Consider the following 21,820-nt stretch of genomic DNA (forward strand, 5'->3'; position numbering starts at 1 on the left):
GGCAGAATCTGGCCACTCCAAGGAATTCTCATAGCTTTTGGCAAGTGCTGGACTCAGGAAGGCTGCAGATTGCCTCCTTTCTTTCAGGTTCCAATTCACATAGCCCCTGTGCTATCCTATAACCCAAATATTTGACTTGAGGCAGGCTGATTTGGGCCTTCTTTTTGGAGACCCAGTAACCCTTTTGTTGCAGATGCTCTAAGAGGGCATGGGTTCTGCTGGCACAGGCTCATCAGCCTTTTTAACTGGGAAGAGTGGGGTATTCCATGGGGACTGGAATAACCTCAGTATGCCTTTGTTCAGCAACCTTTGAATTTGTAACTGGATTTTTTTTTTTTTTTTGGTGCTTCACATGGAATGAGATATTGTTTTATGCTTACTGGGCTGTCAGTGGGCTTTATTTCACCAGCAATTGGGATTGGCATGTGTCATCCCCATTGGGTTGCCTTCTGACCATACACTGGGCACATCTTCAAAGGGGAGCAATGTGGGCATGGATTGGCTGGCTTCAGTGAGGGAGAACAGTCTCCATTCTTTTGGCAGAGAGAGGGTTAGTGCCAATGTTGGAGGCTTTGGTGGTCCAAGTGTTAGCATGGATTGACCTGTGGCATCAAAGGTAATCTTAACTTGTAGTTTAGACAGCAAGTCCCAACACATGAGGGGGACTGGGCATTCTGGGAGATACAGGAACTCGTGAATGATTTCTTTACCCCCAATGTTATAGGTTTTGGCTTGGAGGAAGGGCCACTGAGTGCATTTACCAGTTTCCCCCATGGTACTGGCCTGCCTTTTCAATAATGGCCTGACTGGCCTGGTCATCACAGAGTGTTAGGCTCCAGTGTCGACCATCATATGTATATTGCGGTCCCCAATTTGGACTCCAACCATGGGCTTCATGGGGCCAAGACAGTAGGAGCCTGGTCTGTCCTAATAGTCCCTATCAGAGCCCTCTATTTCTGAAAGTCCAATGAGTTGATTTGCAGGCTTTCCTTCTGAATTTCTATGAGCCCAGGGTTTAGTTTGCAGTGCCTTGTTTACTTTCCTGTACAATGTTTTGTCCACTTTCTCAGAAGCAATGGAGTTGAGCACTTCCACTGCCTTTTCTCTTTGCAGTATGCACACTGATTTCATCCTAGGGGTGAGGGGTCCCTCCTTGGGGCATGGGCATCCTGATTCACACTCCTTGGCATGGGAATGCTCCCTTTGACTATTGCTGCTGCAAGAAAGTCAGCCTTCTTTTTCATTTTCTGGTTTTCCTCCCTTTGGTCTCTACATTGCAGTTGACATAGGCCTTGGTGGCCACCTCCATGAGCTGGGAGATGTTCATACTCGTGAACCTGTCCAACTTTTGTAGTTTTCTTTGGATGTCAGCCTGTGATTGGACAACAAATACCATGTTGACTATCATGTGGCTCTCAGGGGCATCTGGGTTGAAGGGTGTGTATACATAAAATGCCTCACATAACCACTCATAGAACTGAGCAGGACTTTCATTGAGAGTCTGTAGGAGGACTTGGGTGGTCTTGGCCATGTTTACTGCCTTTTGGCTCCCAGCCCTGAAACCTTTGACTATAAGGCCTTGTGGAAGGTTTCTAGTTGATTGAGCCCAGTCATGTCATTGGGATCCCATTGGGGGTCTTCATCTGGGAACTGTATGTAATCACATTGGTCACTGTCTATGGTTCCCACAAGTGAGTGCTTTTTGAGCCAGGTTAGGGTTCCTTCTGTAACTCATGTCTTCTCCTCAAAGTTGAGTAAGGCCATGAGAAGTTGTTGGCAGTTGGCCCAGGTGGGTTTGTGGGTTTATATGATGGACTGGAAGAGATCTGTCATGGCTTGGTGCTTCTCTGAGTATGATGGGGTGTGACTTTTCCAGTTAAAGAGGTTGGTAGTAGTGAATAGTTGGTACATGAATGTTCAGTTTCCTCTTTAGACCTGGTCATCAGCATCATAATAAATTAGAGTTTAGGTTTCATGGAGAGATAGCTGTAGGGTGGCTCTCCCTGCTGTACCTGTTTCTGGGGCTCTCCGTGGCCTGAGTTGTCATCTTTCAGGTGCTCTTTCCTGACTGACTGTTGGTGCTTGGGCCTGGAAGGATGATACTATGTTGCTGGGGGATGAGATTGGTGGAGCCAGTGGCTGCAGGGGTGATGAGGCTGCACTACTTAGAGAAGGTGCCTCATCCTCACTCCTCAGCACTGGTGCAGTAGGGAGTAACTGCATAAGGCAATAGGAGGTCATCTTTGTCTGGCCCCTTCAGAATGTGGGTCAGTCCTAGATTTGGAACTCACCTTTTTCTAAATCCTTCGCAAGGCACTTATTTGACCCAGTCTCTGGACAGCATTTCAGGGCCTTTATATCAGGCAAACCCTGGCTTCTTTAGTTATACACTTTCTTAACCAGGGCAGGCTTTGATTCACAGTGTCCTGTCAAGCATCAATATATGGGAACTGCTCAGGGTGCCCTGGTTTTCTGGTCACCACGTTGTAGACCTTATGGATGATCCGGGGGTCAAAGGTGCCCTCTGGGGGCCAGCTCATGGTAAAAGTTGGCCATTCTAGCTCACAAAGTGTTCTGAGTCTTCCTGGTTGGAATCTTATGCCATATACATGCCTGTGGAATGCTTGGGGAAAGTTTTTCAGCTTGCAACCTAGCAGGGTCCTTCTTTGTGTGTTTCTCATGTTCCTGCCCTGTGTTGGTGCTGCGCAACACACATTCAACCTTTCAATTCATCTGTTTCCAGCCACTCCCCTCTTGGGGACTTAGAGCACCTCTTAGTATGGCAGGATGGTATAAGCCCCCATCTCGGACGAAGGACCCTTAACAGAGCTCTTCCACTGCCTCTTACCATATGAGGTTGCTATGAAACCATGGATTGGGACTCCTTACTCACCCCACAAAAGTTCTTTGCATTTGACACATTCTCACTTCTTATCCCCTGGCAGCATAGTGTTATCCTTCCAGGCCCAAGCCATAGGTCTTTCTTTCTTAGAACTGGAGAAGACAGTTTTCTCCCCACTTGGGAGTACTTGGGTCTTCCTGTGAAGTGATCAGGCTCCTATTCTGACTTCCAGTGTCAGGCTTTCCCTACACTGTGCCCTGGGGGACTTACCTATCTGACACATGGAGTTCCTTTACTTCATTCCCAGGCTCTCCTCCAGACATTTCGGAATCCCCGGTTCCCCAGGAGGGCCTCAATGGGTCTCCTACCTTATACTGGACTAAGAGAGTCAAGGGGTACCTAGGGCAGGGGATTCACCTGGACCCTCCCAGTGTCTGCGGGGGATCTAAGAGTGGCAACTAAATGTTACCATCTCTGACTTTCTCAGCAATCCTGGATGAGTCCCCAGAAATGTTGTGGCTTCAAGGATTCTATGATTGCAATAGTGAAAGCTAGGACTCAAGAGCTTAATGGGAAGGAAGTTTATTACAGCCAGCTGGACCTGGCATACTTGAGTCCAAAAACCAAGCCCTGAGCCAGTCTTTTAGGTTGCTTTTATACAGAGAGTATGGGAGGGGTGGGATTAAGAAGCATTTGGCATGAAAGGTTTAAGTTTCAGTTTCTTGGGGCTTGGGGGCTTTCTGGAAACCAGGTAAGCTTGAAAATGCACACAGCCCATGTCATTCTGGAATACACACACAACTCATATCAGTTTCTTTATTTGTTTTTAGGAGGCACTGGGGACTGAACTTCCCACGTGGGAAGCAGTTGCTTAACTGCTTTAGCCACTTCTACTCCCCAATATGTTTTCTTTAAAAAAAAAAAAGTGCTCATTTGAACCAGAGATTGCATATATATTTCCTTTGCCAATGTTATCAGACATCATATAACAAACTCACAGTTTTCTTTAATTCAGGCCAGTCTTTATCTCTCTATGACTTTCAAGGTATGTCTAAAATAAACTGAATTTTCTTTCACCTTAAATGCTTATTCTTACCTTGCTTCCATGGATCTAGAATTTATTCAGTCCTACACACAGGTAACAAAATTGAGTCTCTGATACTATAGTAAATTAAATTTTTCATAATTTAGTTCTTGCCTTCACATGTCAGTAAACTATCTCATTTTAGTCTTCTCTCTAAACTTAATTAAGACATATCTGTTCTTTGCGTTCAAAATTTAGATATCTACATATACTTAAGAAATATTTTTTTGAGTTAGAATGATGGAAGAAATATGTTTTAGATTTCATTTTTAAATTAACTTTCCCAGTATCTCAAGAAAAAAGGAAAAATAAAAAAGTTCTTAAGAAAGAGAAAGTCTATAAAGAACAGTACATAATACATAATGCAAACAATACAATATGCAATACAATTCACCAAATGCATGAAGGAATACTAAAAAAAGATACTAAAGCTATACTGAATAAGATAGAAATGAGAGAAAACTAGAATATGAAACCAAGAGAACTAAATATATTCTTTTCTCTTCAATCCTATAGAAGATTCAACTCTTAAAAATCCATAGAATCTGTTTATTAATTCATTATTTCATTGAACAAATTAAAGTTTAGTTAATTTTGCATTATATGATACTAATTTTTAATGCCTTTCTTGATTACCAATAGGAAACACTCTAGATAGGAAGCTGTATAAGTTAGCAAAAGGGGTGCTGATGCAAAATACCAGAAATCTGTTGGCTTTTATAAATGGTGTTTATTTGGGGTAGAATCTTACAGTTACCAGGCATAAAGCATATGTTACTTTCCTCACCAAAGTCTGTTGCTACATGTTGGAATAAGATGTCTGCTGATGTCTGCAAGGGTTCAGGCTTCCTCTTCCTCTTAAGTCTCTGTGATCCCAACTTCTTCCAATATCAGCTGTAGACTGAGATAAGTCTCAGCTGTCTTGTGGAGCTTGTTTCTCTCTAGGCTCAGCTGCTCTGCTCTCTTCACAAGGTCAGCTGTAGAAGATCAGGCTAACAGCTCATCTCTCTTCCCAGGGCATCTGCTGTGTCTAATGGAACCTTCTTCCCTTCCTCATAATCTGCTACTCTGTGTGTTTACTTCTGCAGTTTCCAATATCAAAACTCTAACTCAACTTCCTTGTGGTTTTCTCTGTGAGTCCTGCCCACGAAGGTGGTCGGACTCAACATCCTATTGACATGGTCCAATCAAAACCTTATTAATAATTTAATCAAGTTAAGAGTGAAACCTCTAACTTCAATACAATCTAATGTACCCAGAGGAACAGAACAATTTAAAAACATAATCCAATATCTGTTTTTTGGAATTAATAAATAATATCAAACTGCTACAAAAGCTAAGATATAAAAATCAATTACTAAAATGCAAAGCAGTAAAAGCTATAACCTTTGGTATGAAGTGCTATAAGAGCTGGATGTAGGAGAGATGTCTCACAACTTAAGTGATAAGAAACAAAATAAAGTAACCCTCCTTTTTTTGAAAAAAAATTATTTTTAGAGAAGTTTTAGCTTTACATTTATGGAAAAATTGCACCAAAAGTATGATGAATTCCCACAAAAACCCTTCACACCTACACATATAATTTCCACTAATATTGACATATTAGATTAGTGTGGTACATTGGTAATGGTTGATGAACTATATTGAAATATTACTACTCACCAAAGTCTACCATTTAAATTATGGTTTACACTTTGTGTTGTATAGTTCCTTAGGTTATGACAAATGCATAATATCATGTGTACATCATTGCAGTATGATACAGAAGAATCTCATTGCACCAAATAGCTCCTGTGTTCCACTCATTCGTCCCTCCTCCTTCTGAACACCTGGCAAGCACTATCTTTGTATCAGTGTTATAAATTCTTTCATTAACTCAAGCTAATAACTCTAATAACAATAAATCTGCTTTGATATGTTGTTATACTCCTCCCCATGTTTGTTCATTCTTCAATTTTGAGGAATTTGGGATGATGTCTGCTCAGACTGCTTCAGGGTGAGAAGGGACTTAGATATTATAAGGCAGAGAGAAGGAATTATTTTGCTTGCAGTTGTAGATACTCCTGTTTTTGGGGATGGGTCTTGTCTGTAATCATTGCTTTGCTTGATGTCCAGGGAAAACCCAAAGAACTGGAGAGTAGGAATTGGCCAATACTTTGCTGGGATTCAGAGATCAACTGGCATATGAACAACTCAAAGATTTAAGTTTCTGAGAGATATTTAACAGGTATATTGAAAATTATATGTTAATGAAAGGAGTAGAAGAGTCATGATTAGAGTAATTATAAATGATTATGTTATATTTGGGAAATAGATTATCACATATACCCAAATAGGGCCTGCCAAATGGGTTTTATTTTAATGAGACTTGTGTGTTTGCCACTAGTACCCAGATGTCCTGAGAGCCCCTGTGAGCACTCTTGTTTGAGGTTCTATTTACTGTGGTAATTAGTTAAGTCTGTTTGAGCCTGTGTAAGTGTAACCTCCTGAATGACCTCCTTACTCACTTTAAAATCTCTTGGCCATAAAAACTCTTTTTTATTTAATATTTCCACCTGTAAATCAAGGTCTTTTATTAGCACTTGGTAATAATCCCTTGGTACCAGGGAGGCTTATCCAAGGGAGGCTCATTCCATGGATTATTGTCCCATGTTGGGGGATGGAAATAGTCATGATATTAGCCAGGAGTTAATATTGAAGTTTTTTCTATTACCAAAATATTGGTGTTCTTGATTACTATGGAAGGTAGCCTGACTAGCAAAATTTATTGGACTAGATAGGTGTTTTCACAAACATCTTATAATCTTTGAAAAATCATGAGTAATGACTTTATTGAAACCAATCCTATTATCCTTTTCATTATTGATGACAAAATGGCCATATTGACTAAATGCTAGAGTCACTACAGGTCACATATATTTTGACTCTAATCTCAGCTGAACACTACAAAACTGGAACCTCATATGCAAGGAATAAGATTTTCTGAATTTGTTTTAAGGTCCTTGTAAGTCTTTTTTGTGGAAAGTGCTGTGGGTGGCAGGGATGTGAAGGAGATTAATACTCCAAATATATATAACCTGTCCCAAGCCACTTGTTACAAACTTCAGAAAACTAATCTGAGTATGATGTAGGGTGGTGAAAATTTCTCTGATGTCTTATACACAAAAGAAAGATATTGTAGAAATTTATCACAAATAATGGGTTTTAGTTCCCTAAAATTCTCTGGTCCAACCATTTCCCTATGAATGGACATCCAAGTTGTTTACATTTTTGTCACTTACATTTAAAATTGTTCAAGGTATATTTATATATCAACATATATATTTACATGCATCATATTATTTCTGTAGTATAGAGTAACAACTGTGGCAATGCTTAGATTTTTTTTCAAAAGTATATAGTGATGAATTAACTGAAATGTACAGAACCTTTTGTATGCCCCTATGATTGTCAGTACCACATGAACCTAATATTTTTCAGTATTGTTAATTATGATGGATAAGAATGTATCATTGTTCTTTCATTTCAATTTCTCTATTAGTGAATTTATTTTTCATATGTATATTACTTATTTGGATTTTTCCTTTTAGTAACTTATATGTTCATAAATTTAGTAATTTATATGACTTTAAAAAGTCAATTGGGTTATCTGTATTTTTCTGTTAGAATTTTTTATTCTTGTAACATACGTACAGCCTAAAATTTCCCATTTTAGCCAAATGAATGTTATTCAGTAATGTTAATTGCATATACAATTTTGTACTATCATTTGCACAAATTACAACCAAAATTTTATCATTACACCACAGTGAGAAAACATTAATTCCCCAATCTCTGTCCCCATGTTGATCCTGGTAACCTTTATTCTAGTTAAAAATCATAATTATTTCATATCAGTGAGATCATACAATATTTGCCTATTTGTGACTGACTTATTTCACTAAATATGATACCTTCAAGGTTCTTGATGTTGTTGCATGTATCAAAATTTCATACTCAAACATTTCTCATTCTCCCCCTTCCACCTATTGATAATATTTTACATACATATGGTACATTTGTTAAAATTGATGTACAAATATTTAAGTATTACTACTAACCATGGTCAATGGTTTACATTATGGTTTACATTTTGACTATATACCTTTATTTGTTCTCACAAAATTTAAAATAGCCTATGTCCATCGTTGTAAGACCATGCAGACAATTCCAGTGCCTTAGGAATGCATTATGTTTGATCTATTCTATTCTTCCCTCTCCCTCACTGAGAAACTAGGGTAACCAGTAAGTTTCAGTTTTGGAAGATAAGGTATATAGTTAAATACAATAATATTGAGGGATTATAATATTGGTCTGTTTTCTTTTATTAATCACTGACTATGTCCTTGAGAAGATTCTTGCCCCTCTAATTGAGAACATAGCAGGACTCCTTAGGATGGAAGTTTAATATTTTCTTGTTTATTGTGTGGGCCACCACACACTGAGATTACACACTATGACAAGATAAACACTTTCATATTCCATATATAAGCATGCTCCATGTGTATCCTATTTGGTATTTCCTGCCCCCCCCCAATACCCTGCAGTAGTAATTGTCCCTGACATATTTGCCAAAACAATATTCCCACTATATGGCTTAAACCATAGACCTAAAAATACCCAGAGTTCCCCTGCTCCTTCCTCCAACCCTCCCCTCTCTTCCATGGATAATCCAACGCAAACCCTCACGCTACTGCCCCTCATAATCTTCCACCCTTGAACACAATCACATCACTGCATGCATCACTATCACCCTCATCCATATTTATTTACCTACATTTCACATTTGCTCATAACTCTCTACATCCTTTCCATCCCCTGATAACATGTTTCAGATTCTATCTCTGTGAATCTTCTCAATTTGCTGAAGTCGTATCAGTGAGGTCATGTAATATTTTTTCTTCAGTGGTTTGATTATTCACTCAGCATAAATTCTTCAATATTCATCCATGTTGTCCCATGTGTTAATATTGCATTCCTTCTTACAGCCGAGTAATATGCCATTGTATGTATATACCACAATTTACCTACTCATTCATCTGTTGAAAGACACTTGGGTTGCTTTCAGCCTTTGGCAATAGTGAATAATGCCACTCTGAAAATTGGCGTGCATATATATGTTCACGTCCCAGCTTTCAATTCTCCTGGGTATATACCCAGAAGTGGGATACCTGAATCTTGTGGCATTTCTATAATTAGCTTCCCGAGGAAGAGCCAAACTGTCTTCCACAATGGCTGTACTGTTCTACATTCCCATCAACAGTGGATAAGTGTTCCCATTCCTCTCCAACACTTGTAGTCCTCTGTTTTTTGGTGGGTTTTTTTTTTTTTTTTTTGGCAGTTTCCAAGTAATTTTATTCAGAATTTTGTTGTGTTTCCTGAATCAATAAATACTATACAAAACAATGTAAAAATGGCTACCATGTTCTCTCCCCTGCTTCCCCCACCTGGGGACAATCCCTTGGGGCACTTTTCCCATCAGGGGTTTTCCCCTCATGATTCAGTCCAGCAAATGAGGTTGAGTGACATACAGCCTCCTGAATAATTTTCTGAAGATTTTGGCTGGGGTGGGGGGAGAGACCCTGGGGTCTGGAGGTGACTAGGTTAGGGAAATGGTTTAGTGGGTTTTTTTGGGAGAGGAGACAGCGCCTGGGGCAAGAGCCTACCCCAAAGAAAAGTGTGTCTAAAATGTTCATGGTTCCTTCTTTTGCCTCAAAAAGTGACATTTATTCAAAGAAAAAAAAAACAGAAAAAAATGACAAGATATCCATCCCTTGGCTCCCTTCCCTCCCCCTTTCTGCTCCTCCTCAGCCGCCCAGGAATGAACCCTGTTTGGGGTCCCTCAGATGAGGTCAGCAACAATGAGGGGCATCTCCTCAATGGAGGTACTGTAGAAGGTCTCAATGTCTTGAAGAGTCCTCTTGTCTTCTTCTGTCACCATGTTAACAGCCACACCCTTACATCCAAACTGTCCACCACAACCAATTCTGTGCATATAGTTTTCCCTGTTGGTGGGAAGGTCACAGTTGATGACTAAAGAAACCTGTTGCACATCAATGCCTCTGGCCTGTGTCAAGAAAGATGACAACTTCATCATGTAGATGAGAGAAGTCACAATCTATCCAAATGGGACTTAGGTATGTAGGCAGCCAAAGGAAGGCAAAAGGAAAAACATCCTCTCTCTCTGGAAGACCTTGGGCATGTCAGATTTTATTCCAAGTTGCTACTTTCCTGAGAGGGGCATTAGGTGGCCCCCTGGAGAGGGAATCACCTTGGACCCTCTTTTTTTTAATAGCCACCAGTCTGATGGGTGTAAGATGATATCTGATTGTAGTTTTGATCTGCATTTCCCTCATAGCTAGTGATCTTGAGCATCTTTTCATGTGTTTCTTAACCATTTGTATTTTATCTTTGGGGAAATGTCTGTTCATTTTAAATGGGTTGTTTCTCTTTTTATTTTTGAGATGTAGGCTTTCTTTATATATGCTGGATATTAGGCCCTTATCAGATAAATGGTTACCGAATATTTTATTCCATTATGTAGTCTGCCTTTTCACTTTTTTTAATAAACCCCTTTGAAATGGAAAAGTGTTTTCATTTTGAGGAGGTCCCATTTACCTCTTTTATCTTTCATTGCTCATTCTTTGAATTTAAGGTTTATGAAAACATTTCCTAATACGAACTCTCAAGGACGCTTCCCTCCATTACCTCCTAGGTGTGTTATGGTCTAGGCTCTTATATGTAGGTCTTTTATCCATCTTGAGTTAATTTTTATATAGAACTTGAGATAGTGATATTTTCTCATTCTTTTGGATATGGATATCCAGTTCTCCAAGCACCATATATTAAAGTGGGCATTCTGTCCCATTGGAGTGGGCTTCATGATCTTGTTGAATATCAGTTGACCATATATGCAAGGATTTATATCAGAATTCCAAAATCTGTTCCATTGGTATGTATGTCTATCCTTGAGCCAATACCATGCAGTTTTGACCTCTGTGGTTTTGTAGAATGCTTTTAAGTCAAGTAGTATGATACCTCCAATTTCACTTTTCTTTTTCAATATATTTTATTGATTCAGTGTCCTGTGCCCTTCCAAATAAATTTCATAATTAGTTTTTCCAATTCAGTAAGAAATGTTCTTGTAATTTTTATTGGGATTGCATTAAATCTGTAAATCAATTTTGGTGAGACAGATATCTTAATGATGTTTAGTCTTCTAATCCATGAACACAGAATATTCTTCCATTTATTTAGGTCTGCTTTGATTTCCTTTAATAGTGCTGTGCAATTTTCTGTGTATAAGTCTTCATTTCTTCAGTTAAGTTTATTCCTAGGTATTTGATTAATTTTAGTTGCTATTGTAAATTGGATTTTTTCTTGATTTCTTTCTCAGCTTGCTCATTATTCGTGTACAGAAATGCTACTGATTTCTGCACATTGATCTCATATCCTTGGCAATTAACTGAACTTGTTTATCAGCTCTGCTAGCTTTGTTGCAGATTTCTCAGTGCTTTCTATGTATAGGATCATGCAATCAACAAATAGTGAAGGTTTTACTTTTTCCTATCCAATTTATATGACTTTCACATCTTTTTTTTTTTTTTTTTTTTTTTTTTTTTTTGCCTAAGTGCCCGACCAAATACTTCTAACACAATGTTAAATAAGAATTTTGACAGTGGGTATCCATATCTTGTTCCAGATCTTAGAGGGAAAGCCTTTAGCAATTCATCATTGAATATGATATTACCTGTGGGTTTTTTATAAATACCTTTCTCATGTTGAGGAAGTTTCCTTATATTCCTATATTGTGAAGTATTTTTATCAATAAAGGATGCTGTAATATGTCAAATGCTTTGTCTAAATTGAGATGATCATGAGAATTTTTTCTTTTGATCTATTAATATGGCATATTGCATTGATTGACTTTCTTACGTTGAATGATTATTGCATACCAGGGATAAACCCCACTTGATCATGGTATATAATTCATTTGATGTGCTGTTGAATACACTTAACAAGTATTTTGTTGAAGATTTTAGAAGCAAGGTTCATTAAAGAATGTTCTGTAGTTTTCTCTTTTTGTGGTGTCTTTACGTGGCTTTGTTATAGGGTGATGCTGTCAACAGAGAATGAGTTAGGCATTGTTCCCTCCAGTTCTATTTTTTGAAGAATTTAAGCAGGATTGGGGTTATTTCTTTCTGGAACAATTGGTAGACTATAACTGCAAAGCCATCTGGTCCTGGCTCTTCTTAGATGGGAGGTTGTTGATGACTATTTTGATCTTGTTACTTGTGATTATTCTCTTGAGTTCATCAGTTTCTTCTTTTGTCAAAGTAGACTGATGTATGTTACTAGAAAATTTTTTCTATTTCATCTGAATTATCCATCTGTTGGTATACAATTTTTTAAGTATTCTCTTATTGTACTCTTTACTTCTGTGGGATCAATGGTGGAACCCGCTCCTCAATTTTTATTTTAGATATATTTTTTAGTTGCATTCGCATTTTCTCTCTTTCTTATCTTTTTACTCTAGCTATTAATCTTCTCAAAGAACCAGGTTTTGGTTTTGTAAAATTTTTTCTATTGTATTTTTTATTCTCAATTTCATTTAGCTTTGTTCTAATCTTTATTTCCTTCTTTCTGTTTGCTTTGAGGTTAGATTGCTGTTATATTCTAGTTCCTCCAGATGTGCATTAAGTTTTTGATTTTAGTTCTTTCGTTTTTTTTTAATATAGGCATTTATGACTATTAATTTCCCTCTCAGCATTGCTCTTGCTGGATCCCATTGGTTTTGATATACTGTGTTCTCATTTTCATTCATCTCATGGTAGTTCCTGATTTCTTTTGCAATTTCCTCCTTAATCCGTCAATTGTCTAAGCCTGTGTTGTTTAACTTCCATATCTTTCTGCCTAATCTGCTTCTCTGCCCCTTACTGATTTCCAGCTTCATTCCATTGTGTCATAAAAATTACTTTGTATAATTTCAATCTTTTTGAATTTGTTGAAATTTGTTTTGTGGCCTAGCATGTGATCTTTCCTGGAGAAAGATCCATGTGCACTCAAGAATACTGTATATCCCACTGCATTTGGGTGCAATATTCTGTATATGTCTATTAGGTCCAGATCCTCTAATGTATTATTCAAGGTCTCTGTTTCTTTATTGATCCTCTGTTGAGATGTCTGTCTAATGGTGTTAATGGTGTATAAAATTCCCCCACCATAATTGTAGATTATGTTTTCCAATGTTTTCCTCATGCATTTTGGCACAAACATCAGAACAACTTTTCTTCCTTTTTTTTTTTTTTTACCTGCTTAGGTGCATAAATGTTTGTGAGTATTCTTTCTTCTTGATAGATTACCCTTTTTATGTATATGTAGTGCCCTTCTTCATCTCTTACAATAATTTTGCATTTAAATTCTATTTTATATGATATTAGTACAGATACTCCTGTCCTTTCCTTATTTATTGTTTGCATGTAAAATCTGTTTCCAAACATTCACCTAAAACTTCCTTGCATCCCTAGGTCTAAGGTGAGTTTCTTGTAGTTAATATGTAGATGGGTCATTTTTCCTTATCCGTTCTGTAAATCTGTATCTCTTGATTGAGTATTTAATCCATTAACATTCAATGTTACTATGTCAAAGCTCTACTTACATTAGCTATATTTGCTTTAGGCTTATGTATGTCATATTTTGTTTTTATCTTTTTAAAATCTCTTTAGTTATTATTATGATCTTCCTTTCTACATTCTCCTTCAATACTGTCTTTCTGTTATTTCTTTTCAACCTGCAGAACTCCCTTAGTATTTCTTGAAGGTCAGATTTCATGCTGACAAATTCTCTTAATTTCTGTTCATCTGTGAATATTTTATACTTTTCTTCATTTTTGAATGCCAGCTTTGTTGGATACAAAATTCTTGGATGACAGGTTTTGTTTTTGTTTTTGTTTTTTTATCATCTTAACTATGTCATACCACTTCCTTCTTGCTTCCATGGTTTCAGATGAGAAATCAATGTACAATCTTATTGAGCTTCCCATGTAAATGATGGACTTCTTTTCTCTTGTTGCTTTCAATATTCCCTTTGTCTTGAACACTGGATGATTTGATAAGTATATGTCTCTGGGTAGGCCTGTTAGGATTTATAGTCTTTGGGGTGCACTGTGCTTCCTGGATATGTATCTCCATGTCACTCAGATAGTTGGGAAATTTTCAGCCATTATTTCCCCCAACACACTTTCTTCCCCTTTTCCATTCTCTTCTCCCTCTGGGATGCCTATAATGTATATGTTTGTGCATTTCATGCTGCCAGTCAATTCCCTGAGGCCCTGCTGAATTTTTTCTGTCTTATTATCTATTTGTTTTATTATGTCTGATTTCAGATGTACTATCTACAATGTCATGAATTCTTTCCTCTGCCTGTTCGAATCTGCTCTTGTGTGCTTCCAGCATATTTAAGATTTCTTGCATCATGCCATTTATCACCACCAAGTCTATTATATTTTTTATGTTTTTTTTTTATTTCTTCAGTATGCTTCCCCAGTAGTTCCTTAATGTCCTTTATCTCTTCCTTCACTTCATTAAGTTGATTCATCATATGTTTGGACATTCTTGAATAGTTGTTCCATGTTCTGCATCTCTCCCTGTTTAATAGTTCGCTTATTAGACAGGGCCATGTGTTCCTGTTTCTTAGTATGGCTTGTGATTTTTTGTTGGTTAATAGGTGCATTTTTATTTCAATGGACTTCAATGGTTAACTTCTCTTTCTACCCTAGGGTTTTATTTTTTTGTTTTCTTTTATGTTAAGTTTTCTTTTTGACACTTGGCTCCTCTTAATTTATGCCCTTGTCACTGTCTGTTAATATTGAAAAAAAATTAATACCATCAAAAAAGAGAGAGAGGAGAAAAAGAATAATAGTAACAAAATAAAGAAAAAAAGAATAATAGTAACAATTTAAAAAGAGGTAGAAAATTAACCATACAAGAGCCAGGAAAATAAGTAATAAGAATGAAAAATCATAAAAAAAAATACAAAGGAATAAGAATTAAAAAGAGGAATAAATAAATGAAACAAGAAAAAATAGAATACATTAAAGACTAAAAAGATGAGAAGAGAAGAAGAATTTGAACAACAAAAAAGACCAAACAAGAAAAGGTGGAATGAAAGAAAAGAATAGATGAGGGAATAATGAAAGAATAAATAAATTTAAAAATTAAGGAGAAAAAATAAGAGAAAAATAAGAGAGGGAAAAGACAGCAATCAAGAAACTAACAAAAAACAACCCAGGTAAAACAGGCTTTCTTCTTAGGTCTGTAGGAACTGTCTCAGCCTGTCTGTGCTTATTAGTCAATTAACCTGCCCTGCAGCCTACCCTCCACAGGTAAGATACCCAGTTTCAGCTAATAAAATAAATTTTAATAAAATTAATTGTATTAAAAATTATAAAAGTAACAGATCAAAAAAACATTAAAAAAAAAATCTCAGGTTCTAAATCCCTGTCATAAGGTGCTAGCTGGGTGCCTGATAACCCAGTGGATCATTCTTTGGGTTCCTTTTCTTAAGAGGTACTGGGAATAGAACTAGGGAACTCATGTGTGATGCAGATGTTCCTACACTGAGCTACACTAACTTCATAGGTTACATACGCTTCTGAAAGCTTATCTGGTCTCCCTGCCCCCTTTCCCTCAGGCAAGTGGGGCTTCTAAGATTTACTATCTATCTCTTCTGAGTTCCTTCTCTCCTGGACTGGTTATGCACCTGTCTCTACTTACTTCCTCAATGACCTAGTTCCTCTGTCTCCCAGAGCAACTGGGTGTGACAGCTGCCTGATCAGATCTCCCTTCCTCTTTCTCTGGAGATATTCATTACTGATTGGTCTTTTTTGAGATTCAAAGTGGGTTCAGCTGGCCAAACTCACTGAAGAGAAACTACTCTCCACCCTCCATTGGACCCTTCCTGGGAGGATTTTGAATATTCTTTCCCACTCAGTTGCCTGCAGTGAGCCAGGGGTTTTACCAAGTTTATTTGGCTTGAGTGTGGGGTGTATGTTCCATTCCTGCCACAGGTGTGAGTAACTCACAGTTTTTATTTGGTCTCTTATCTCCCTGTTCCTCTACCTCCTTCATGATGTGCAGCACTGTCCTGGTCTGCAGATCCCCAACGCACCTCCCTTGGATAGCTGCCCTTGCCCTTTCTCAATTGTTTCTGTCAGGGAGTTGGGCTGTAACTACCTACTTCAATGGCATCTTCCTAGAAGCCCCCAACATCATTTGTTGAAAGGAACATTCTTTACCAATTGATTGTATATAGCATCCTTGTTGAAAATCAATTGGACATAGACGTGAGGGTCTATTTCTAAACACTCAATTTAATTCTATTGAACTATATGTCAGACTTTGTGTCAGTACCATGATGTTTTGATTACTGTGGTTTGAAATAAGTTTTAAAACCAGGAAGTATGAGTCATCCAACTTTATTCTTCTTTTTCAATATGGTTTTGACTATTTGTATCCTCATTCACCACATAAATTGGATGATTGGCTTTTCCATTTCTGCAAAAAAGACTTTCAAAAATGTTATTAAGATTGTGTTGAGAAGTGATATTTTAACAACATTTAACCTTCTAATCCTGGAACAGAGAATATCTTTCTCTTTATTTAAGTCTTCTTTGATTTACTTTAATAATATTTTGTAGTTTTCTGTGAATATCTTTTTACATCTTTGGTTAAATATTTCTAGATATTTGTTTCTTTTAGTTGCTATTTTCAATGAATTTTAAAAATATACTCTTCACAGTGTTCATCACTAGTGTACAGAAACACTGCTGATTTTTGAGGGGTTGATCTGTTACCCTGCCATTTTACTGAAATCATTTATTAGCTCTAGTAACTTTATTGTTGATTTTTTAGGATTTTCTATATGTAGGAACAGATCATATGCAAATAGGAAAAGTTTAAATTTTTCTTGTCTAGTCTGAATACCTTTTATTTATTTTTTCTTACCTAATGGCTCTAAATTACTAAATTACTACAACTTCTAGTAACATGTTGAGGACAATGGGTGACAATGGCCTCTTTTCTTGTTCCTGATGTTTAGAGGGAATATATCAGACTTTAACCATTGAGTACAACAAGCCTGCAATGAGTTTTTCATATATGCCCTTTGTCATGTTTAGGAAGTTTTGTGTTGCTGTTTTTTTTCTCTTCCTAGTTTTCTAAGTGCTTTTACTAAAAAGGGGTGCAGGATTTTGTCAAATGTGTTTTCTGTGTCAACTAAGATAATCATGTATTATTTTTCCTTAGTTCTGTTAATGTGGAGTGTTACATTAATTAATACTCTTATGCTGCTTTATCCTTGCATACCTAGGATAAATCCCATTTGATCCTGACATATGTTTTAGTTTCCTAGTCTCCTCCAGCAAATACCATGAAATGGACTGGAAAATGTCCAAATCAAGTCGTCATTAAGATGATGCTTTCTTCCTGAAGACTGACCCTTGGCTCCTCTCTGCCCCACGGAAAAGCACACGGCAGGCTGCCAGTCTCTCCTTTCTTTTCCAGATTTCATTGATTTCAGCTTCTTGCTTCTGTAGCTTTTCTCTATTTTTCTGAATTTTACTTCTTATAAAGGACTCCAGAAATAAGATTAAGATTAGGCTATATCTTAACCTGAAATATCATCAACAAAAACTATTCCTTAAAATGGGTCCACACCAACAGGAATCGATTAAATGTAGAAACAGTTTTTTTTCTGGTGTACATACAACTTCAAACCACCACAGCATATAATCGTTTTGATGTGGTGTTGAACTTGGTTAATTAATATTTTGTTTAGAATGTTTTTCTCTATATTCATAAAGGATATTGGTCTGTAATTTCCTTTACTTATAGTATGTTCATCAAGTATAGGATGATTTTTGCCTCAGAAAATTAGAGTGTTAGAGTACGGACTCCACTTCAAATTTTGGAAGAGGTTTGAGCAGGATTGGAGCTACTTCTTGGTAAGATATACCCGTGTAGCCACCATATCCTAGACTTTTTTTGTTAGGGGGTTTTTGATCAATGATTTATGTCTTTACTAGATATCGATATGCTGAGATCTTGTATTTCTTCTTGAATCAGTGTAGATAGTTTTTCTGTTTCTAGGAAGTTTTTCATTTCATTAGGTTATAAAATTTGTTGACATACAGGTTTTCATAGAATACTCTTGTAATTGTTTTCATCCATCTGATCAGTAATAATGTGTACCTATCATTTCTGATTTTAGTTATTTGTGTCCTTTCTCTTTTTATCCTTTGTCAATCTAGCTAAAGGCTTGCCAATTTTATTGACATTTTCAAACGACCAAATTTTGGTTTTATTAATTCCATTTTTTAATGTGAGTTAACTTTTATTCTTTTTTTAAACAAATCAATTTTATTGATATGTATTAATAAAGCATACAATTTATCCAGTGTACAATCAATACTATTTGTTATAATCACATAGTTGTGCATTTATCACTTCAATCATTATTATTATTATAAAAATAATAGTAAACAAAAACAGATAAATAAGAAAATTCTTCACCTCTCAATCTCTCTGTTTCCCCTAGATGTACATAGTTATCATTTCTGGCTATTTTTGCATAATTACTTATTAATTCATTAAGCAGTTTTATTGATATAGATGATTCCATTTCTTAAATTCTTTATTTTCATTTATCTCTGCAATAGCCTGCTATTTCCTTTCTTCTTCTCACTTTGCTTTTTTCTCTTCTTTTTCTACCACCTACATTTATGAGGTTGTCTCTAATTTGTGAACATCTTTTTTTTTCTAAGTTGTATTTGTATACACCAGTTTATTTTGATGTAAGTCAATAAATATTTGACATTTGAGTTATAGGTGCATATAAAAACAAATCAGTTTGTCAAATTGAGCAAAAGATAAAATAGCATTCAGTATCTTTTCTGGATATAATTAAATTTTCATAGGCAAAGTGGTCCAAATGGGAGTAAAAAGTGAATTCCTTATGAAAAACTAGAAAAACACAAAATTAACAAGAATCAAAGATGCTAAAGAATAATTCCATAATTCATTTTCTTCTTCCTATCCATAACATAACGAACTTATACTATAGCTGTGTATAAATTAGAATACTTCCAATCAAGATTGGGAATGCCCATGACTAGGGATATGGAATTCAATAAAATGCCCTGGGGCAAAGAAAGATAGTTTAGTTGAATAGAGAACATCGATCCATCAAGTTATCCATATCAACTTACTGAAAAGGTAGATTATTAAGTTTTAATGGTCTCAGATATTAATTTGGGCCTCATAGTGATGTTTATTTCATTATTTATTAATCATAATAAATCATAAACTAAACATATTAGAATGCTGTCACTAGTTAATACCTTAAGGCTAATCACTAGAAAGAAATTACTGTTTAACAAGATGCACAAAACATTATATTTTGTGGTTCTACTCTTTTTTTTCTATTAGTTTTGTAATTAGGGCAAGATAGAAAGTGCAATTGGTTTAGGAACATTTAATGTACTCCATACTGCTTGAATTAAAGACTTTTTATTAATTCTTCTGCCAATCAAAACACTGATTTCCATCACAAATTTTTTAAGATGAGAAATAGTAAGTCAATTAAAAAACACACACACAGTTATGGCCTTCAGCTATGAAATATTACTTTGATACACTGATTGAAAAATCTAGAACATCACTGTACAGATATTAATCAAGTTGGCCTTCAACAATGAATGGATGCAGCTTTACTGTGACTTCTCCAAATATGCTTTGCAGCACCTAACACACTGCTGGTACACAGTCTCAACATTTGAGTCATTCCCATAACAGGATGTTCAATACTAAGTTGTTTTGTAGATCAGAGCTTCCAAGTAGTTCAATTTTAACTTTGCGGTTTTTAACACAATTGCCTTTTTTATTCAAATCTCTCAGATTCCTTTCATCCACACATAGCAATAATCAAATGTGACAAAGTCTTCTGTGGTAAACTGCCAGGCAGAATGACCCATAGGAATACCATGCTTCTTCATGCAATTTTGCCCTCGATAATCAGAAGGATTTTGTATCTCATATGTGGATGTTGCAGCACTGTCAATCCTCCAATAACCTGAAATATTTTAATCAGTTCCAAGTTTTCTGAAAACTGCATCTGCAATGGGTGAAATGTTACCCAGACATACAAACAGCACTAACTTGGGTGCCTGCTCTGCCATCATCTCAGGTTCAAGAAATGACACAGAGGAGTGACCATCTTTTTTAATGCTAGCATTAAGTGCTAAAAATTTCCCTCTCAGCATTGTCTTTGTAGCATCACGAAGATTTTTGAACTTTTCTGATTTCATTTTCATTCACCTTAAAATATTTCTTCGTTTCCCTTGTAATTTCTTCTTTGCCCATTATTTATTTAAAATTACATTGTTTACCTTCCACTTACCTGTCAGTTTTCCATTTTTCCCTCTGTTACTCATTTCTAACTTCACTCTATCATGCTTGGTGAAGATACATTGTATATATTTAATATCTTTTAATTTATCAAAACTTTTATGACCTATCATATGATCTATCCTGGAGAATGATTCCTGTACACTAAAGAAGAATGCATGTTCTTTATGTATGCTAGGTCTGGTTGGTTTAGAATGCCATCATAGTTTTCTATTTCCTTATTGATTTTCTGTCTAGTGTTACTTCATTTATTGAAAGTGATGTACTAAAGATTTCTGCTATTAAAGTAGAACCATCTATTTCTCCCTTTGCATCTGTCAATATTTGCTTCATGAATTTTTGGGCTCCACATTTACACACATTATATATACATATCACCACAGGCTGATTCCATTATATATATATAATTTTTTGTCTCCTTGTTGAACTTATCTCTTTATTAGTATATGACGTCCTTATTTGTCCTCAAAAACAGTATATGGCTTAAAGTTTATTTTGTCTGATATTGGTATAGCTATTATAGCTCTCCTTTGGTTACTACTTTCATGGTATATATTTTTTCCTATCTTTATTCTTTCTACCTTCTTATTTTTTTCAATTTAAGATGAGTCTCATTTAAACAGTCTATTGTTGTGTCATGCTTTTTTATCCATTTTATCCAAATCTCTGCCTTTTGAATAGAGAATTTAATTCATTTACATTTAAACTTACTAGTGATAGAACAGGACTTTCTTCTGCAATTTTGTTATATTGTCTTTGTAAATTTTACACCTTTTAAGTCCATCAGTCCTTCAGTTAATGCCTTTCATACTTATTTGATTATTTGGATTGTAGCATTTTGAATCTATCCTCATATCTTTCTATATTTTTCATACATAGTTTTGTGGTTACCATGAGACTAAAAAAAACAAACAAACAAAGGCAAAAAAAAACCTTCTCCATAGTCTTTTCAAATTTGCTCTGCTTTGGATGGTGGTCTCCTTCAGAGCTTAGCCTTCCTATCAAGTAATTCAGGTCCTGGTGATTGCAAAGTTAGAGTCCTCTGCCATATCTGATCTTGTCTGATTTTTGTCCTGCACTTGTGTTTGTTTCTGGTCTTAGACATTCTCCTATTTACATGCAAATTTATGGAAGGGTGAGCCCAAGAAAAGTTTCCTCGTGCAATTTATCAGGTTTTCGCCCTACAGATTGGCACTATCATATGATCACCCCAGTATGAGCATAGGGGTTACTCTGCTTCTTCTGGAAGGTCAGATACTGACAATGGAAGCACAGGCTGATTCCATACTGCATTGGGGAGTGACAAGGAAGAGACTAGTAAATGTGTCCTAAGCTTTCCTATAATTTTCTAGCTGTGTATTCTTGATTCAACACTTTCTCATTTACTCCAAG

At 36.2% G+C, this 21,820-nt stretch overlaps 1 non-coding gene across 1 annotated transcript; it reads right to left on the minus strand.

The window, feature by feature from the left end:
* Window positions 1-10,102: 10,102 nt before the first annotated feature.
* LOC111765648 (small nucleolar RNA SNORA67) lies at window positions 10,103-10,243 on the minus strand. Its single transcript, XR_002797941.1, has one exon. It is a non-coding gene; the product is annotated as a small nucleolar RNA SNORA67 (small nucleolar RNA).
* Between the last annotated feature and the right edge of the window lie 11,577 nt (window positions 10,244-21,820).

Source organism: Dasypus novemcinctus, chromosome 1 (genome assembly GCF_030445035.2).
Source record: "Dasypus novemcinctus isolate mDasNov1 chromosome 1, mDasNov1.1.hap2, whole genome shotgun sequence".
Taxonomy (NCBI): Eukaryota; Metazoa; Chordata; class Mammalia; order Cingulata; family Dasypodidae; genus Dasypus; species Dasypus novemcinctus.